Raw genomic sequence first — 17,527 nt, forward strand, 5'->3', positions numbered from 1 at the left:
CACGTAGGTGCTGATACAACCGAAGATCAGCTATTGATTGAACCAAGACGCAAGAAGTCGGCCCAATCTTGGAAAAACTGGCCTCGGAGGTTTGTGGTGACCCGTTACAACTCCTTGAAATGACTCCATTAATTTACTCCCAGGCCATCGATGACACCGATGACGAATGGGAGGATATAGACGAAGATGCTGATTACAGCGTCGTGGAGATTGCAATAGTAGGCATCTCTGACACTGACTGAGGACGACTATCTCATTATGCATCTCCACAGACCACTCGCACATTTGTGCGTTTGAGCAAGAACATGCAGTACCTGGATCAGCTGAGCCAGAAAGCATAGTCATCTCCAGATATGAAGAGCAAGCCACCGATGCTCCAGCAGGCCAAGAAGCGGTGAAACTGACAATCTCAGTTCCATCCTCCAAGCCGGCACTAGAAACTGAGGTGACCTAGCAGGTCGATGAGGCCACAGAAGTGGGTATGGTTACACAGGACCGGCAGCCCTCAGCCACACCTCTCTGTGCCCACCTCCTCTCTCTCCATCAGCAGCCAAATAACCTTTGCTGGAAAAAGTATAGAAAACAATGACTCAGAAGATGCTGGAAGCTGATTTCTCATTACCAGGGCAGCCTGGTTTTATTTGGGGTCAGCTCAAGCACTTAGTTGAATGTCTCTTGGATGAACATTTTGTTGGCTGCAGTATTGTCTCTGTAGCAACATCTTCTTAATCAGTATCTGGCACCTGTTTTGCCTGGTTTTAATTATGGTTTGGCCGTCTTCTCCTTCATGTTCTCTTTATGTTGAAAAGTTGCAAAGCATGCAGCAGATAATTATTTTAGACACTTTTGCTGTAATTCAAGGTGTCCTCAATCTGTCCCGGATAAAACACCAATAGCATTTATAATAACCCTGGTTGCTCCCCATGCCTCATCACATCTGTGTTCTGACTCTTTAAGGCTGAGCACACCATGACTACACACAGGGAGGTAATCATTGATGGCATATTGTGACGTTTGTAGTCATTGATCAGCTACTTATTGATAGATTTAGAGGCCCATTCATTTCATGCAGGGCAGGCGTGCCAATGAAGAACTCACGATTCAGTGCTGAATTTTGGGAATGCCGGCAATGCAGGAATATTAAATATACCCTCTCAATCTATTGGTGCTAGGGCAGCATGGCGGCGCAGTGGGTTAGCCCTGATGCCTCACGGCGCCGAGGTCCCGGGTTCGATCCTGGCTCTCGATCACTGTCCGTGTGGAGTTTGCACACTCTCCCCGTGTTTGTGTGGGTTTCGCCCCCACAACCCAAAATATGTGCAGGGTAGGTGGATTGGCCACGCTGAATTACCCCTTAATTGAAAAAAAAAAGATGAATTGGGTACTCTAAATTTATTTTTTAAATTCTATTGGTGCTGATGCATCATTGGGATTGCAAATATAAAGGCTGCCCTGGGCCACCAATGTATTGGGCAGCTCTTTAATAAATCTGTGGATTTTAAAATTATTAAGCTTGGAAAAAAACATAAATATTGAAGTACTGAGGCGGGATTCTCCATTTCTGAGTGATGTCACAACAGCAAAACTGGCACCGCACCATCGACCGAATCCGCTATTATTAAGGGGCTAGCACCGGGTGCACCATGTGGAACACAATCGATTGTGATACTGAAAGGTCTGAACGTGGATAAATCACCTGGACCAGATGGACTACACCCCAGGGTTCTGAAAGAGACAGCTGAGGAGATTGTGGAGGCATTGGTGGTGATCTTTCAGGAATCACTGGAAGCAGTGGTCCCAGAGGATTGGAAAGGCGAATGTAACACAACTATTTAAGAAGGGAGACAGGAAGAAGACGGGACATTATAAGCCGGTTAGCCTGACTTTGGTCATTGGTAAGATTTTAGAGTCCATTATTAAAGATGAGATCACGGAGTACTTGGAAGTCCATGATAAAATAGGACTGAGTCAGCACGGCTTTGTCAAGGGGAAGTCATGTCTGACAAATCTGTTAGAGTTCTTTGAGGAGAACCAGTGGACGTGATTTATTTAGATTTCCAGAAGGCCTTTGACAAGGTGCCGCATAGGAGACTGTTAAATAAGTTAAGAGCCCATGGTGTTAAGGGTAAGGTCCGGGCATGGATAGAGGATTGGCTGACTGGCAGAAGGCAGAGAGTGGGGTAAAGGGGTCTTTTTCAGGATGCCAGCCGGTGACTAGTACCTCAGGGGTCGGTGCTGGGACCACTTTTCACAATATACATTAATGATCTGGAAGCAGCAACTGGAGGCACTGTTGCTAAGTTTGCAGATGATACAAAGATCTGAAGAGGGACAGATAGTATTGAGGAAGCAGGCGGGCTGCAGAAGGACTTGGACAGGCTAGGAGAGTGGGCAAAGAAGTGGCAGATGGAATACAATGTGGAAAAGTGTGAGGTTATGCACTTTGTAAAGAGAAATAGAGGCATAGACTATTTTCTAAATGGGAAATGCTTAGGAAATCAGAAGCACAAAGGGACTTGGGAGTCCTTGTTCATGATTCTCTTAAGGTTAACGTACAGGTTCAGTCGGCAGTTAGGAAGGTAAATACAATGTTAGCATTCATGTCGAGAGGGCTAGAATACAAGACCGAGGCTGTATAAGGCTCTGGTCAGACCCCATTTGGAGTATTGTGAGCAGTTCCGGGCCCCGTGTCGAAGGAAGGATGTGTGGCCTTGGAAAGGGTCCAGAGGAGTTTCACAAGAATGATTCCTGGAATAAAGAGCTTGTCGTATGAGGAATGGTTGAGGACTCTGGGTCTGTACTCGTTGGAGTTTAGAAGGCTGAGAGGGGATCTTCTTGAAACTTACAGGATACTGCGTGGCCTGGATACAGTGGATGTGGAGAGGCTGTTTCCACGTGTAGGAAAAACTAGAAGCAGAGGACACAATCTCAGACTAAAGGGATGATCCTTTAAAACACGGATGAGGAGGAATTTCTTCAGCCAGAGGGTGGTGAATCTGTGGAGCTCTTTGCTGCAGAAGGCTGTGGAGGCCAAATCACTGAGTGTTTTTAAGACAGAGATTGATAGGTTCTTGATCAATAAGGGGATCGGGGTTATGGGGAGAAGGCAGGAGAATAGGGATGAGAAAAATATCAGTCATGATTGAATGGCAGAGCAGACTCGATGGGCCGAGTGGCCTAATTCTGCTCCTATGTTTCGCGATTGACACTCAGGAGGCTGACAAGCTGCATAAACACATTTCACTCCCCACACACAACACCCCGGCCAACAAGATGACAGCAAGGAGAGCATCCCCGAGATTTACTGATGATGATTGGAGACCCTCTTGAACGTGGTGGAGGAGAGGTGGATGACCCTGTACCCCTGCCCTGGGCGCAGGTGGCAGAGGCCATCAACACCATGGGCAACAATCCCCCTCCCCCACACCCATACCCCCTCTTCACCTGGAGAGCGGACGAACCCCCACCCTGCACCACATGCAGCACCAGACTGGTGCCATGGCTGGGTGCCCTGGCCATTGAGGCCACCAGTTACCCACCCCCCCTGCATGTGTCGGACTGTCTAACACAGTGGTCTGTTCCCCCCACCACAGGAAGAGACCGGGAGGGGGGAAGTCAGGAGGAGGACCACGCGGCCCCTCACCATGACAGAGCAGAGAGCCCTGGACGTGATCAGAGGTCCGGAGGAAAGGGAGGTCACTGAGGTGGAGTTCAGCCACGGGCAAGGAAATGAGACCCTGCTTAGTTGCTGTTCCCCATGACACGTGTGTCAAACCCCCCCCCCCCAAAAAAACCACCCTCACCCCCACAACACACTCACCTTACATCACACCCCACACCATCCTCACCCTACACCACCCTCAACCCGCACCACCCTCACCCCCTCGCCACCCTCACCCCACACCACCCTCCCTCTATACCACCCCCACCCACTCGCCCACCCCCACTTCCCCCCAGCCTGCGGTCATGAATCATCGAGAGTGCCAGGATGAAAGCATCGTGCACACTGCCCAGGTATCGGGCGCAGGTGTGAATGATATGCATCTCACGGACACATATCAGCTACACGTTGATCAAGTGGAAACTCTTTCAGTTTGTGTACAGCAGCCTGTTATCTCCAGGTGCCTGTAGGGGGACATGCATCCCATCAATCCCCGGGACCCGGGGCACCCCGGCGATGGTGGCGAAACCCGCTGCCCGGCATCCTTGTGGACTTGGCCCACATTGAAATGGATGTATTGATCCACCTGGGCATATCGGGCCTCTGTGCCAGCGCAGATGCACCTATGCACCTAGGTCTGTGTGATCCCGGACAGGCCCCCACTCGGCACCAGGAAGGACCCCGTCAGGGAAAGGTTCATGGCGACCGTCACCTTGACGGTCACCGGGAGCAAGTGTCGTCCCCCTTACCCCTGTGGTGCCAGGTGTGTCGTCCCCCTTACCCCTGTGGTGCCAGGTGTGTCGTCCCCCTTACCCCTGTGGTGCCAAGTGTGTCGTCCCCCTTACCCCTGTGGTGCCAGGTGTGTCGTCCCCCTTACCCCTGCGGTGCCAGGCGTGCCATTATCTGGCAGAAATGTCGCACTGTTCCCCTGCTCAGTCGGAGTCTTTGACGGCATACCCGGTCCGACAGGTCCTCGAATGACAGGCAGTGCCGATACACACGAGGCCTCATGCGGCTCCTCCTTGGCACCTCCCCCTCCTTGGCCTGTTTGCTTTCCATCTTGGGTGACTGCTACCTGTTCTGCTGCTGCATGGACTGCTGCTCTCCGCTCCGCTGCTGCAGCTTCTGGGCATCCCACAAGGCTGCAGCGACCAGCAGGAAGGTCACCATTGCTGGTTGGATTCCAATATCCATTGTCTGCAGGGGGGTGAAAGGCCGACATGTTAGCATGACGCGTGCTCCGGTGCCCAACCAGCTCCACGGGGTCTGCCCCCACGTGTCCACACCTCCATCCTTGCACCCCCGGCTTCATCGGTGGCCAGCACCGTGGGGGCCTCTGGCCCTGACGCTCGCCCCTGATGTGGGGGTGTGGGGGGTGGGCACCCATACAGCCGGTGTCACTCTGCAAAACCAGGGGCCACGTTGAGCGGTCAGTGAGATGTGCAGCATGATGGCCACGGCAATGGAGGTCTGTGCCTGGGCACTGCCCCTGTCCCATGCGGGTGTCACCCTGGCTGCTCAGCCTATTTCCCCCATAACCCCTCCCCCCCTCCCGGCCCTGGCAGCCCCCCCCACCTCAGCCAGTACCCGGCCCGGCAGCCCATAGTTGCTCCTCTCCATGTGCTACCTCCTCTCTCTCTCCCTCATTGACCACAACGCCGGTTTCACGATTTGTAAAAGCACGAGTGAACCCGCCGTCAGGAACTCGGCCCATCGGTACGGAGAATTGCGGAGGCCCCGGAGAAAACCGGGTGGGGCCCGCTAATGATGTGCAAACGGTATTGACTGTATGCATTGACACCGCTGTCGAGGTGACGGAGAATTGCGATTTGGTGTCAAATCGACGCCTGCCGAGAATATCAGAACCTATTCTCCGCCCAATCGTGTTTCGCCATTTCGGCATCGGCCAATGGAAAAACCCGCCCCTGAAGTTTCTTTAGGGCAGATTGTGTGAAAGCCTCTTTGAAACACCTCAGTAACACTGTTCTTGCTGAACCAGAAATCTGCAAATGCCCTTTTCTCATTGCCAGACAGCTATATCTGGGCCTTTTTAATATCCTTGACATCTCTCTATTCTTCTTTACACTTTTACATCAAGCTGAGTGAGAGCAGATCACATAAATAATCTCTGGAACTTGGCATTGTGTATTATTATAAAACAATGAAGCAAGCATTTTTCGGGATTGCTTCTTGACAAGGGAGAAATTGGTTGGCCTTGGCGACTGTTTGAAATGGGAAAGATTAGCACACTACTCATAAAGAGCGAGTGACCCAGAATGCACAATTGCACAAGTGCTCAATAAAAACATTCATTTGTTAGGAACACGAGAATTAGGAGCAGAAGTAGGCAATTCAGTCCTTCGAGCCTGCTCCGCCATTCAATCAGACCATGGCTGATCTCTTCCTGGTCTCAAATCCACCTCCCCAACTGTTCCCCATGTCCTTTTAACCCGTTTTGTATCAGAAATATATCTATCCCCCTCTTGAAACCATTTAATGATTCGGACTCCACCGCACTGTGGGGCAGCGAGTTCCACAAATTCACCACCCTCTGCGAGAAGTAGTTCCTCCTCATCTCAATCTACCGCCTCTCAACCTATATCTGTGACCTCTCGTTCTAGATTGCCCCACAAAGGGGAACATTTGGTCTACGTTTACTTCATCAATCCCTTTTAGTATTTTATGTACCTCGATCAGTTCCCCGCTCATCTTTCTAAACTCCAGCGATGATAAGCCCAAACTGTTTAATCTCTCCTCATACATCAAATCTTTTATCCCTGGAATCAATCTGGTGACCCTCCACATCCTTCCTCAAATAAGGAAATGAAATGAAAATCGCTTATTGTCACAAGTGGGCTTCAATGAAGTTACTGTGAAAAGCCCCTAGTCGCCACATTCCGGCACCTGTTCGGGGAGGCTGGTACGGGACCAAAACTGGACACAATACTCCAGATGTGGTCTCACCAACACCCTATACAATTGCAACAACACTTCTCTACTTTTATACTCCAGTCCTTTTGCAATAAATGCTAACATTCCATTGACATTCTTATTACATTTTGTATCAGCGTACAGACATTCTGCGATTCATGCCACCCAGATCCCTCAGCCCAGATGCATTTTGAATCTGCTTTCCATTTAGGTAATAATTTGCCTGATTATTTTTTCGTCTAAAATGGATAACCTCACACTTATCTACATGTTTTGCTCATCTCACTCATGCCTTACATTCACCACCCAATCCTAATATGCTCAATTTGGTCAGTTTGTATGGTTAAAGGAACCAGCACGGGGCAGCACGGTAGCATAGCGGTTAGCGCAATTGCTTCACAGCTCCAGGGTCCCAGGTTCGATTCCCGGCTGGGTCACTGTCTGTGCGGAGTCTGCACGTTCTCCCCGTGTGTGCGTGGGTTTCCTCCGGGTGCTCCGGTTTCCTCCCACAGTCCAAAGATGTGCAGGTTAGGTGGATTGGCCATGCTAAATTGCCCTTAGTGTCCAAAATTGCCCTTAGTGTTGGTTGAGTGGGGTTACTGGGTTATGGGGATAGGGTGGTGTGTGCTTGGGTAGGGTGCTCTTTCCAAGAGCCGGTGCAGACTCGATGGGCCGAATGGCCTCCTTCTGCACTGTAAATTCTATGAAATCTAAGCACCTGACTCGGGTGGTAGGTCCTTGCAAAACTAGTGCTCCTGCGTGCTGGCACAAAATGTGCAGGGGGCGGTCACGCTATGTTCATCGTAAGGAAAGCAAGTCTCCCAGACATATTCAGTGAACATTTGGTCGGATTCATCGTTTGAGAGACTGAGTGCCGATGCCGGAACTGAATGGGGGGGGGGGGGGGGGGGGGGGGTGTTCCCTGGTCCCGATGGCCCCAGTGCCGGAGCCAAGCTGGGCTAGCAATCACACCACGTGGAACTCGTGCAATTCCGACCAACACCTGTGTCGGATTCACTGGGATCGGGATTGGCAGTGGAGAGACTGACAAGCTGCAGCCACTTTGAGCACTCCACTCCCCACATACTCTCATATCCGCCAAGACAATGGCTCTACGGAGAGTGGCCCTGTGGTTCGCAGATGCAGAGCGGGAGATACTGCTGGATGCTGCGGAGGAGAGGCGGAACACCCTCCTCCCCGGGGAGGGAAGGAGGCTGCCACCCACCGAGATCAACCGGGCCTGGGTGGATGTGGCAGAGGTGGTGAGTGCCGTGGGCCCCACCATGAGGACCGGCCAGCAGTGCCGGAAGAAGCTGCATAAACTCTTCAAGGCGGCCCAGGTGAGTCACCACCGAACAGACGGACGGGTGGGCAGTGCCACATGAGAATGGGCAGCCCCCAGACCAGCCAGGGTGAGCCACCACCTCCGTGCCCCTGGTACCACCCCGCCCCACACCCCACAGGCTCCACCCCCCCTGACGTCGATCGAACACCACTTGCCGGCAGCCCGCTGCACTACACAATGTGGCCCATACCACCCACCATGGCCAAGTGCCCTGCGCACACAGGCCACTAACCGCGGACCCCCTGTACTGTCCACATCCGAGTGTCATAAACTGTGCATTACCTGACCCCCAAGGAGAAGGTCACAACTGCCAGGAGCGGTGGAAGACCAGAGGGGGCCCGCCAGACTGCGGGTCCATACCGCCGTGGAGCGGAGATGGCTGGGATGGGAGGGCGGGCGGTCGCAGAGCCGGAGGTCAGCGTGAGACAACCAATTGAGCCCCCGATGAACTGCGATGTCCCTATGGCGCATGAATCACCAGCCCTGCCCCCTGCACACACCACGCCCATCCTCAATCCCACCACGCTTCTTGTCTTTTGTCTTGCAGGGTCACCTGCTGTTGAGGTGGGACTGACCCCAGCCGCAAACTCGCAACACCCCGAAGACCTGTCCAGGATCGACACCGACCTCTCGTCACCATTGTCACCAGCACCCTCCATCCCAGGGGGGCTCACCTTGGTGGGTCATTTTAGTGAAGAGGCTCCTGGGACACTCTCTGGTGTGCACCACATGCTGCGGTACATCAGGTGGAGGTAGGAACCCCCGAGGGGGTGGACAGCCAGAGGGCGACCCGACTCCAGAGACTGGCGGCCGTCCAGGTGGCACTCGCACTGCTGGAAAGGGCGTTCCCATCAATGCTGGAGATGGAGAGGAAGAGCCAGGGACTACAGGATGGCACGGTAGCACAGCGGTTAGCACTGCTGCTTCACAGCTCCAGGGTCCCAGGTTCGATTCCCAGCTTGGCTCACTGTCTGAGCGGAGTCTGCACGTTCTCCCCGTGTCTGCGTGGGTTTCCTCCGGGTGCTCCGGTTTCCTCCCACAGTCCAAAGTTGTGCAGGTTAGGTGGATTGGACATTCTGAATTCTCCCTCACTGTAACTGAACAGGTGCTGGAGTGTGACCACTAGGGGATTTTCACAGTAACTTCATTGCAGTGTTAATGTAAGCCTACTTGTGACACGAAAACAGATTATTATTACAGGAAGGCAACTATCCAGTGCCTGCAGGTGCAGTTGGAGGAGTCCAACCACCTGCAGGACAGGGCGGGGTGCTGACAACGCTTGCCACCCAGGCCAATACTGAATGGGAAGCGTCCGCAGTGGAGGCTTTGGATGCGAGGGTCACAGCCATGGGACAGGATGTCCAAGGCCTGGGGCACTCTGTGCGGGCAGTGGCTGAGGCACGGGACAGGGCTGCCCTGTCACAGGCAGCCATGTACCAGGGCCACATGGACATTGTTGCGGCGCTCCAGAGTATGGCCCGATCACAACCAGCCATAGCTGCAGGCGTTGAGAGCATTGGACCTGAGCCAGTCACAGTGGGACCTGGCACGTTCCCAGAGGGACGTGGTACAGTCCAAGAGGGACGTGGCCATGCCTGTGCTCCATGGCCATGAGCATGGAGATTCTGGTCGGCATGAGGGCAGGCCTCCAGGCCTGGCAGTGCCAGGTGATGGCAGACCCCCTGTAGCTCGCTCCGACCTCACCCCTGCCCCAAGGGGTAGTCCAGAGGCCATCGGCACCCCAAGGAGGTGACGAGGCCTGTGCCAGTGACACCCGCAGGAACACTGCAGCCCCGCTGAATCCCCCCCCCTCCCACCTGTCCCTGGCACATCTGATGGGTTTTGGACAGTCCAGGGTGGCACCCAGCCACCTGTGACATCTGGAAGACTTCCAGGCCCAGTCGTTCCAGAGGACGGCCGCCAAAGGGACCCAGGTCACAGGGTGGGATACGCAGTGGGCCACCTCCACTTCTGATGCACCACCTGGGGACCCACCGACAGGCAGCATTAGGACACGTAAGGTTAGAAAGGTAGATGCCAGTTAAGTTGGCACAGGTGGAGCACTTCCCCCCCCCCCCTCCCTCCTGTTACCCCCACCAACATAGAACATAAAACATTACAGCGCAGCACAGGCCCTTCGACCCTCGATGTGGCGCCGACCTGTGAAACCACTCTAAAGCCCATCTACACATACCATATTTTATTATATTATTATTTTTTATAAAAAATTTAATTTAGTTGTTAGCCAGATCTTGGTAGAAAGTTAGAGGAATGGCAGGGAAGGGAGTGCAATGTTCCTCCTGCAGGATGTTTGAGGTGAGGGATGCAGTTAGTGTCCCTGCTGATTTTACCTGCAGGAAGTGCTGCCATCTCCAGCTCCTCCAAGACCGAGTTAGGGAGCTGGAGTTGGAAGAACTTCGGATCATTCGGGAGGCAGAAGGGGTCATAGATAGCAGCTTCAGGGAATTAGTTACACCAAAGATTGGAGATAGGTGGGTAACTGTAAGAGGGACTGGGAAAAAGCAGTCAGTGCAGGGATCCCCTGCGGTCGTTCCCCTGAGAAACAAGTATACCGCTTTGGATACTTGTGGGGGGGGGTACTTACCAGGGGTAAGCCATGGGGTATGGGCCTCTGGCACGGAGTCTGTCCCTGTTGCTCAGAAGGGAAGGGGGGAGAGGAGCAGAGCATTAGTAATTGGGGACTCTATAGTCAGGGGCACAGATAGGAGATTTTGTGGGAGTGTGAGAGACTCACGTTTGGTATGTTGCCTCCCAGGTGCAAGGGTACGTGATGTCTCAGATCATGTTTTCCGGGTCCTTAGGGGGGAGGGGGAGCAGCCCCAAGTCGTGGTCCACATTGGCACTAACGACATAGGTAGGAAAGGGGACATGGATGTCAGGCAGGCTTTCAGGGAGCTAGGATGGAAGCTCAGAACTAGAACAAACAGAGTTGTTATCTCTGGGTTGTTGCCCGTGCCACGTGATAGTGAGATGAGGAATAGGGAGAGAGAACATTTAAACACATGGCTACAGGGATGGTGCAGGTGGGAGGGATTCAGATTTCTGGATAACTGGGGCTCTTTCTGGGGAAGGTGGGACCTCTACAGACAGGATGGTCTACATCTGAACCTGAGGGGCACAAATATCCTGGGGGGGAGATTTGTTAGTGCTCTTTGGGGGGGTTTAAACTAATGCAGCAGGGGCATGGGAACCTGGATTGTAGTTTTAGGGTAAGGGAGAATGAGAGTATAGAGGTCAGGAGCACAGATTTGACGTCGCAGGAGGGGGCCAGTGTTCAGGTAGGTGGTTTGAAGTGTGTCTACTTCAATGCCAGGAGTATACGAAACAAGGTAGGGGAACTGGCAGCATGGGTTGGTACCTGGGACTTCGATGTTGTGGCCATTTCGGAGACATGGATAGAGCAGGGACAGGAATGGATGTTGCAGGTTCCGGGGTTTAGGTGTTTTAGTAAGCTCAGAGAAGGAGGCAAAAGAGGGGGAGGTGTGGCGCTGCTAGTCAAGAGCAGTATTACGGTGGCGGAGAGGATGCTAGATGGGGACTCTTCTTCCGAGGTAGTATGGGCTGAAGTTAGAAACAGGAAAGGAGAGGTCACCCTGTTGGGAGTTTTTTATAGGCCTCCTAATAGTTCTAGGGATGTAGAGGAAAGGATGGCGAAGATGATTCTGGATAAGAGCGAAAGTAACAGGGTAGTTATTATGGGAGACTTTAACTTTCCAAATATTGACTGGAAAAGATATAGTTCGAGTACAATAGATGGGTCGTTTTTTGTACAGTGTGTGCAGGAGGGTTTCCTGAAACAATATGTTGACAGGCCAACAAGAGGCGAGGCCACGTTGGATTTGGTTTTGGGTAATGAACCAGGCCAGGTGTTGGATTTGGAGGTAGGAGAGCACTTTGGGGACAGTGACCACAATTCGGTGACGTTTACGTTAATGATGGAAAGGGATAAGTATACACCGCAGGGCAAGAGTTATAGCTGGGGGAAGGGCAATAATGATGCCATTAGACGTGACTTGGGGGGGATAAGGTGGAGAAGTAGGCTGCAAGTGTTGGGCACACTGGATAAGTGGGGCTTGTTCAAGGATCAGCTACTGCGTGTTCTTGATAAGTATGTACCGGTCAGGCAGGGAGGAAGGCGTCGAGCGAGGGAACCGTGGTTTACCAAGGAAGTGGAATCTCTTGTTAAGAGGAAGAAGGAGGCCTATGTGAAGATGAGGTGTGAAGTTTCAGTTGGGGCGATGGATAGTTACAAGGTAGCGAGGAAGGATCTAAAGAGAGAGCTAAGACGAGCAAGGAGGGGACATGAGAAGTATTTGGCAGGAAGGATCAACGAAAACCCAAAAGCTTTCTATAGGTATGTCAGGAATAAGCGAATGACTAGGGAAAGAGTAGGACCAGTCAAGGACAGGGATGGGAAATTGTGTGTGGAGTCTGAAGAGATAGGCGAGATACTAAATGAATATTTTTCGTCAGTATTCACTCAGGAAAAAGATAATGTTGTGGAGGAGAATGCTGAGCCCCAGGCTAATAGAATAGATGGCATTGAGGTACGTAGGGAAGAGGTGTTGGCAATTCTGGACAGGCTGAAAATAGATAAGTCCCCGGGACCTGATGGGATTTATCCTAGGATTCTCTGGGAGGCCAGGGAAGAGATTGCTGGACCTTTGGCTTTGATTTTTATGTCATCATTGGCTACAGGAATAGTGCCAGAGGACTGGAGGACAGCAAATGTGGTCCCTTTGTTCAAAAAGGAGAGCAGAGACAACCCCGGCAACTATAGACCGGTGAGCCTCACGTCTGTAGTGGGTAAAGTCTTGGAGGGGATTATAAGAGACAAGATTTATAATCATCTAGATAGGAATAATATGATCAGGGATAGTCAGCATGGCTTTGTGAAGGGTAGGTCATGCCTCACAAACCTTATTGAGTTCTTTGAGAAGGTGACTGAACAGGTAGATGAGGGTAGAGCAGTTGATGTGGTGTATATGGATTTCAGCAAAGCGTTTGATAAGGTTCCCCACAGTAGGCTATTGCAGAAAATACGGAGGCTGGGGATTGAGGGTGATTTAGAGATGTGGATCAGAAATTGGCTAGCTGAAAGAAGACAGCGGGTGGTGGTTGATGGGAAATGTTCAGAATGGAGTACAGTCACAAGTGTAGTACCACAAGGATCTGTTCTGGGGCCGTTGCTGTTTGTCATTTTTATCAATGACCTAGAGGAACGCGCAGAAGGGTGGGTGAGTAAATTTGCAGGCGATACTAAAGTCGGTGGTGTTGTAGATAGTGTGGAAGGATGTAGCAGGTTACAGAGGGATATAGATAAGCTGCAGAGCTGGGCTGAGAGGTGGCAAATGGAGTTTAATGTAGAGAAGTGTGAGGTGATTCACTTTGGAAGGAATAACAGGAATGCGGAATATTTGGCTAATGGTAAAGTTCTTGAAAGTGTGGATGAGCAGAGGGATCTAGGTGTCCATGTACATAGATCCCTGAAAGTTGCCACCCAGGTTGATAGGGTTGTGAAGAAGGCCTATGGAGTGTTGGCCTTTATTGGTAGAGGGATTGAGTTCCGGAGTCGGGAGGTCATGTTGCAGCTGTACAGAACTCTGGTACGGCCGCATTTGGAGTATTGCGTACAGTTCTGGTCACCGCATTATAGGAAGGACGTGGAGGCTTTGGAACGGGTGCAGAGGAGATTTACCAGGATGTTGCCTGGTATGGAGGGAAAATCTTATGAGGAAAGGCTGATGGACTTGAGGTTGTTTTCGTTGGAGAGAAGAAGGTTAAGAGGAGACTTAATAGAGGCATACAAAATGATCAGGGGGTTGGATAGGGTGGACAGTGAGAGCCTTCTCCCGCGGATGGAAATGGCTGGCACGAGGGGACATAACTTTAAACTGAGGGGTAATAGATATAGGACAGAGGTCAGAGGTAGGTTCTTTACGCAAAGAGTAGTGAGGCCGTGGAATGCCCTACCTGCTACAGTAGTGAACTCGCCAACATTGAGGGCATTTAAAAGTTTATTGGATAAACATATGGATGATAATGGCATAGTGTAGATTAGAAGTCTTTTGTTTCGGTGCAACATCGTGGGCCGAAGGGCCTGTACTGCGCTGTATTGTTCTATGTTCTATGTACACTATTCCCTTATCATCCATATGTCTATCCAATGACCATTTGAATGCCCTTCGTGTTGGCGAGTCCACTACTGTTGCAGGCAGGGCATTCCACACCCTTACTACTCTCTGAGTAAAGAACCTACCTCTGACATCTGTCTTATATCTATTTCCCCTCAATTTAAAACAATGTCCCCTCGTGCTAGACATCACCATCCGAGGAAAAAGGCTCTCACTGTCCACCCTATCCAATCCTCTGATCATCTTGTGTGCCTCAATTAAGTCACCTCTTAACCTTCTTCTCTTTAACGAAAACAGCCTCAAGTCCCTCAGCCTTTCCTCATAAGGGGCGGAATTCTCCGGTAACGGCGCGATGTCCGCCGACTGGTGCCCAAAACGGCGCAAATCAGACGGGCATCGCGCCACCCCAAAGGTGCGGAATGCTCCGCATCTTTGGGGGCCGAGCCCCAACATTGAGGGGCTAGGCCGGCGCCGGAGGGATTTCCGCCCCGCCAGCTGGCGGAAAAGGCCTTTGGTGCCCCGTCAGCTGGCGCGGAAATGACATCTCCGGGCGGCGCATGCGCGGGAGCGTCAGCGGCCGCTGACAGCATTCCCGCGCATGCACAGTGGAGGGAGTCTCCTCTGCCTCCGCCATGGTGGAGACCGTGGCGAAGGCAGAAGGGAAAGAGTGCCCCCACGGCACAGGCCCGCCCGCGGATCGGTGGGCCCCGATCGCGGGCCAGGCCACCGTGGGGGCACCCCCCGGGGCCAGATCGCCCCGCGCCCCCCCCCAGCACCCCGGAGCCCGCCCGCGCCGCCTTGTCCCGCCGGTAAGGTCGGTGATTTAATTTACGCCGGTGGGACAGGCATTTTAGCGGCGGGACTTCGGCCCATCCGGGCCGGAGAATCGAGCGGGGGGGGGGCCCGCCAACCGGCGCGGCGCGATTCCCGCCCCCGCCGAATATCCGGTGGCGGAGACTTCGGCAACCGGCGAGGGCGGGATTCACGCCAGCCCCCGGCGATTCTCCGACCCGGCGGGGGGTCGGAGAATTTCGCCCAAGATCTTCCCTCCATACCAGGCAACATTCTGGTAAATCCCCTCTGCACCCTTTCCAATGATTCCACATCCTTCCTATAATGCGGCGACCAGAATTGCACGCAATACTCCAAATGCGGCCGTACCAGAGTTCTGTACAGCTGCAACATGACCTCATGGCTCCGAAACTCAATTCCTCTATCAATAAAAGCTAACACACCTTATGCCTTCTTAACAACCCTCTCAACCTGGGTGGCAACTTTCAGGGATCTATGTACATGGACACCAAGATCTCTCTGCTCATCCACACTGCCAAGAATCTTACCATTAGTCCAGTACTCTGTCTTCCTGTTATCCCTTCCAAAATGAATCACCTCACACTTTTCTGCATTAAACTCCATTTGCCACCTCTCAGCCCAGCGCCACACCAGGCATCCCTGCCCAATCATGCATGCACAAAAAATGTCAGCTTGGCAGTGCCAACCTGGCAGTTCCCATGCCAGCTGGCAATGCTACCTGGACACTTTGGCTGTGCCAGGCTGGCACCCAGATGGCACTGCCAAGGTGCCCAGGTGATACCAGCAGTGCCAGGGCACCACCCTGCCCAAAGGACATGCAGCTGGGGGCCTCTGATCCCCTTGGAGACGAGTGCCATCCCATCTGGTCCTGTTTGTGGGGATCAGTGCTGTCACCTGAGGTCTCTGATGCAAAGGGGTTGAATCCCAAAGCCTCAGGTACCTCGGGAATCTGCACATTACAGTAAAGCTTACTGCCTCGCTCTAATATGCAGATTTGCCAAAACCTGATCCCCCCCCACAACGAGATTGCATTGAATCCTATGAGGCATTGTGAGCGGGTAGATCCCAGGAATGCAGCATGGCCGTAAGATTGCACCCTAAGTCTCCCAAACGGAGAATCCTGCCCTAAAGTGTTCTCTCTGGGACTGAATAGCGAGAGATCCACATTTCCGTTGGGAGGGATATTCGTTCCATGATTCAGGACATGCAAATGGGCCAGCACTCGTCCAGCGCGAATTGAGAACAATTCCCGGCCCAGCGGACGGTGTAACCACTGTGGCTGGAATTAGCGCCAAAGAATCTGACAAGCTGGAACTGTTTCAAGTGCTCCACCCGCCACAAACTCATTGCAGCCATGAAGATAGTTCAGAAAAAACCTGCCCCCCCCCCCCCCCCCCCCCCCCCGCCGATTTTAGGGTCTGAGATGGAACCATTGCTTGGTACCAGTGAGGAGCAGAGGGACGACCTCTTCCCCAAAGTAGGCCACAGGCTCATGCTCGCCCACCTGAACAATGGCTGAGAGGAGGTGGCAGCGGCAGTCAGTGCTGCCAGCCTCACCAGGAGGAGACAGTTCGTGATCCTGAGGGGTGGGGGTTACTGATGAGGCCTCTGCCCTGAGCGGGGTGAGCTCTGCTAATTCCCTGCTTACTCTCCAGTGGGGCAGCACCTCTGAGGTGGGCCCTTGATTCAGCTTGGCCACGCCATCCCCTTAATGGTGCCGCTGGGGTATGAGGAGCGGCCTGGGTGGGCTCCCACATCACCAGAGGTTCTCTGAACATTTACAGGACACAGTGAGCAGTCGGCAGTGTGAGCAGGTAGGAGCCCATAAGTAGCACCAGAAGCGTGCGATTGAATCCATATACTGCAGCAATGACGGTCTGAGTCAGGCCACCCCGATCGCCAGCCCACACAGAACCTCCCGTCTGTCTATGTTGTCATAATATACACCAGTATATCATGGTGCAGGCACACACACTAATGAACACACAGCAAGACCAATCAACACACACACCGCAGCCAATCACCAGTTAGAGAACACTCACTGTAAAGACAGGGGGCATCAGAGTTCCCGCTCATTCGGGATGCAGCCTCCTACAAGGACAGAGCTTACAGCACAGATCCTCACCATGTGCTGAGTGCATAGACTGGTTACGACAGGCATAGGTCTTTAGTTTAATCTAACATCGTGTTAACCCACAGTGAAAGTATGTTCAACAGTTTCTAACTTAATAAAATAGTGTTGCACTATTTTAAGTTTTGGTGGCCTGTATGTGTTCCACGGATCCAGAGCACCCAACACATCATGATACCAGGTGTTGAGAGATGTTAGAACTTCTTAGACCTACCTGCAAGTGATCTGCCTTCCACCAGCATACAGTCATCCTGCAAAATGGACAGCGTCCGCCCGCCGCCGCCGCTCCGCATCACCGGTAACCTAGGGGCCAACTGGAAGATATTCAAACAACGCTTCCAGCTCTACCTGGAAGTCACAGACCGGGAAGATGCCTTGGACACCAAGAAGATCGCTCTCTTCCTATTCACGGCCGGGGAACATGCCATCCACATTTTCAATTCTCTCACCTTTGCTGATGATGAAGATAAATCAAAATTCAAGACGGTCCT

The sequence above is a fragment of the Scyliorhinus torazame genome, chromosome 5 (assembly GCF_047496885.1).
Source record: "Scyliorhinus torazame isolate Kashiwa2021f chromosome 5, sScyTor2.1, whole genome shotgun sequence".
Classification (NCBI taxonomy): Eukaryota; Metazoa; Chordata; class Chondrichthyes; order Carcharhiniformes; family Scyliorhinidae; genus Scyliorhinus; species Scyliorhinus torazame.